Consider the following 3948-nt stretch of genomic DNA (forward strand, 5'->3'; position numbering starts at 1 on the left):
TTCACTCCACAGTTACACACATTGGTGGCTTGCTCTTCTCAGAGCACTACACAGGGCACTGCTGGACTCTCAGGACTGCAGTGGTGAGTTTAAGGCAGGAATCTCTATCAATAAAGCATTTGACCAAACTGCCAGTGGGATCTGAAAGGACACCACTGTTACTGAATGGGGAAATGGCAATATGTAAATGATGCCTATGTGCAAAACCTCAACCCTTCACAGATAGTTCCAGGTATTTTTCTTGGACATCAGAGAGGTTTTGCATTGATCGAGCTTTTAGACTTGAGTGTCATTTTTTTCTCTTTTTACTCAGTTGTATTTGTTTATAGAAGAATCATAACTACTTATACAGACCTTCCAGATTTCTTGTTCTCTGTGAGAATGGCTGTCAGAGCTGTGTCTGTTTTAACAGATTTGCAGTAGTGCTGAGAACTAGGCTACTAAAAAAATAAAATCCCTGACTAATGCAATTTGTCAGATTAAGCCCTAGTGACAGTGCAATTACATCAGACAAAAATGATCATTCCTGGTATGGCTTTCCTTGCTTACAAAGGTTGCTGGATATCAGTATAAATCATGCCCTTGCATGCACAGCTGCATCACACCCTGTGCTTTGTCATACAGGTACCACCCTGTGTCCTTGGCAGGCAAAGCCCTTCAAACCCTGGGTACACTGTGCCCCAGGAGGGTGCAGGGAGAGCATCCTGCATCCCCTCTGCAGGGCAGTTCATTTCAGCTGGTACTGCCAACTGGTAATGAAATAAAGATCAGCAAGCAAACCACAGCTCTCTTATTGCAATTACACAGCCAAGTTAAGGACCCTGCTACAATCTCTCCCTTCCCGACCTTCTCAGTCCCAAGTTCTGCTTCCTCTCACCACATGAGAAAGTGCATTCTGGCACAGGCAGCACCCTGTCCTGCTGCTGGCCATCTCCCCGGAGAGGATGTTTCCCATGCCTCCACTTCCAAGATTTCCTAAGCCCACAAGAAGCAGAACGCACTCTCCTGGAAGCAGTTCTCAGGAATCAAATTAATCTTAACCAACAACCTGAAAACCAATTGAAAATTAGCAGCCATAGCCTGTAGTGAGGCATTTTTCTGAACTAAACCAACCCGTGATCTTGTTTACTTCTTTCTGCTACGAGTGGGTCTAAGAGAAAGACATTCTTTACTAATCCATGGCAGTGAAATACCATAATTAGGTGAAAACATTTGCGTATAGCATTCCAGAAAAACTCCTGGTGTGACAACAGTGCTGTAGGCTCTTCTATGTTGCTTCCTCCGTAGCAATAAAACTCCCGCTGTACCGCTGGAACAAGCAGTGTCAGTGAGAGTGCAGCTCTGCTGATGTCTCTAAACCACAAGCTTCTGCTAACACTGATGTGTCAGATCTCCATCCTCCCTCCCAACCCAAATGAACAAACACACGTACGCACCTTGACAGGCATCAGGTAACCAAACTCTTGCATTTCGGTCTTGCAGGCCCAAGGGATTTTCTTCATGCCAAAACTTGTCCTGCGCCTCTACTAAAGCTGCAACACTGTAGCTGGAGGAGAGAGGCCTTGGAGCTTTTATTGTGCTTTGCCAGTCCAGATTACATTGATCACATTGACTGGTCACAACAACTTTACTCATGCAAAGTCCAGCTGAACATCAGAGGCTCTTTGGGACCCATGAGAGAGCAACACAGCCCCCTCCACCAACTAAACCTGGTGGCACAGGATACTGATTTTGCTGCTCCAGTAATGAAGTTTGTCTCAGCATTAGGACCGACTTTGTTTTTTATGAGGAGTTTTAAAACTATTTCCAAAGATAATTGTCCAATGAGGTCATTTTTACACTAACCCTTTTCTGGAATTCACTGGGCTGGAAATGTGGTTTCTTCAGCGCAGCACAGCCATCTTTGATTTTTAGACTCTTAAGTGTTATTATACTTGTATTTATTAGACTTTTATTATTTAAAAAGAAAAAAAGCCCAGGTGTCTCCAAGAGCTATTTCTTTCCTTGGATTTGTGTCCCATGCTTCATTGACTTGGTCTAAGAGGGCAGAAGTTCCAACGTGAGCTTTAACTGCACTCCAGGTTCTCTTTTAGGTTCTCTTCCTGCACAAACTGGCATTTAATAAGGCTGGGAGCTTTGCCTCAGTGCACATGAGTTTCTCCCTCCTTCCCCACACTTATTTTTACATTGCTGATCAAAGTAAATTTCCTTCCAACAGGCTCAAAAGCTACTAGAGACAGGCTTACAACATGATCATGGAAACTTCCCGTGTGTAAGAACAAATCCATTTCTCCCTCTGCTCCACCACCCCTGGAGCAGCCTCGTTTGCTGGTGTCTCCGTTGAAGGGCACACCACAGATCACCAAGTTTGGCTATTCAGTTTTATTTTGAAAACAAATTAAAGACCGGACGAAGCTTGCTTACAGATTAACAAGTTTCATGTTTAACTTAGGGAAAATAGGAACAGAACACTCCTGAAAAGGTAGGAAACATCCTTAAAAGTACTTCAGCGTAAATCTTGCGTCATACAGGGCTCCAAAGAACGCACCAGCAACCTTGTGCTGACATATACGTGACCTTTGTTGCAAAGACACAATTGCAACATCCTGCATGTCTGCAGCTCAAGTTTTCCAGCTTGCTTGCACATATACTGAGCATCAGTGTAATATAATTTATATATTAACGTCTAGCCTGTATGCATGCCTTATTTGATGTTCATGATTGCCATGCACCATCAAACATGGATTTAAAAAGTCCAGCTTTGGAATACAGCAGTTGTACTTTTCATTTTACATATAATGCACTTACATCAGGACCAATCCGTAAATTAAACCACATGCACATGAAGAAAAAAGAAGTACTGTGTATTTAGGAAACTTCCTTTAAAATAAATTATTTTATCTCAGTCCAAACATTCACAATAGCAGGAAGCTGGATCATAGCATGTTTACAGCTCTATAATAGCTCCAAACACAGTGAAGCATCCTCCCACTGTATTAAGAAAAGAGCCTTTAAAAGATGAAAAATAAGATTGGTACAAAGTCTCTTGACTGAATTAACCTAAGACAATTATTTGGACACCTATGGTGTACATTATTTAAAAATAGATTAAACAGTGTTCTGGGGTGTTTTTTCAAATATGCTATTATTCTATAAACATTCCTACTTTTCTGATGAATCAATGCTCAATATTTGGCCAGAAGGCAAGTCAGTTCCTATGTCATGGAAGCTGTCAAGTGGATCTAGGGGGAGATTTTCCAGCCTTGTTTTTTTCTGTCCTGTATTTTCTCCTGCAAACAGCTTCAAAAGAGCAAGTACATCTTATTCATCTTATACTACCTTATTCTGCACTCTCCCCTAGAAAAGTTGGCATTACAAGGATCCAAACTGTATTACAAAAAAAAATAAAATCCATCTTGCTTTAAGAATAGCAGTTTTAAGTGTAAATGGCACAATACAGAGTGGTATTGGTGATATTTGAGCATGCCCCAGATTACCTGACAAAACTCAGTGGCACAGGCTGGCAGAAACACCACGATGGGTAACAAAGGGAATGGCAAAGTCCTGCAGGTAGTGAACACTCCTGGTCTCAGCTGGGTCAGCCTGACTCACAGCATATGTTGGATGATGCCCATCATTTGACAAATATGCAGGACAGGGATTTCAGACATTACCAACATGTTAGATCAGCTTTGGGTCTCCACTCTGATCACATGTATTGTGCAAATACCCATCCAGAATTTCAGCAAGCAGCAGAGTATTGCCTTTAATTGAAAAGGGACAGAAAAACACATTTCTCTGTTCATATTTCATTTCTCAGCCATCTATTCTATCTTTAAAACACCACTTCAAGTAAAATGCATTAATTTTACTGTAGTCTCTTCTTAAAAATAATCCAGTAGATTATTAGATTATTATTACACTGGAATCCAGAAGAATACACAAGAC

This window comes from Pyrgilauda ruficollis, unplaced genomic scaffold, assembly GCF_017590135.1.
Source record: "Pyrgilauda ruficollis isolate IOZ18807 unplaced genomic scaffold, ASM1759013v1 scaffold20, whole genome shotgun sequence".
In the NCBI taxonomy this organism is placed as follows: domain Eukaryota; kingdom Metazoa; phylum Chordata; class Aves; order Passeriformes; family Passeridae; genus Pyrgilauda; species Pyrgilauda ruficollis.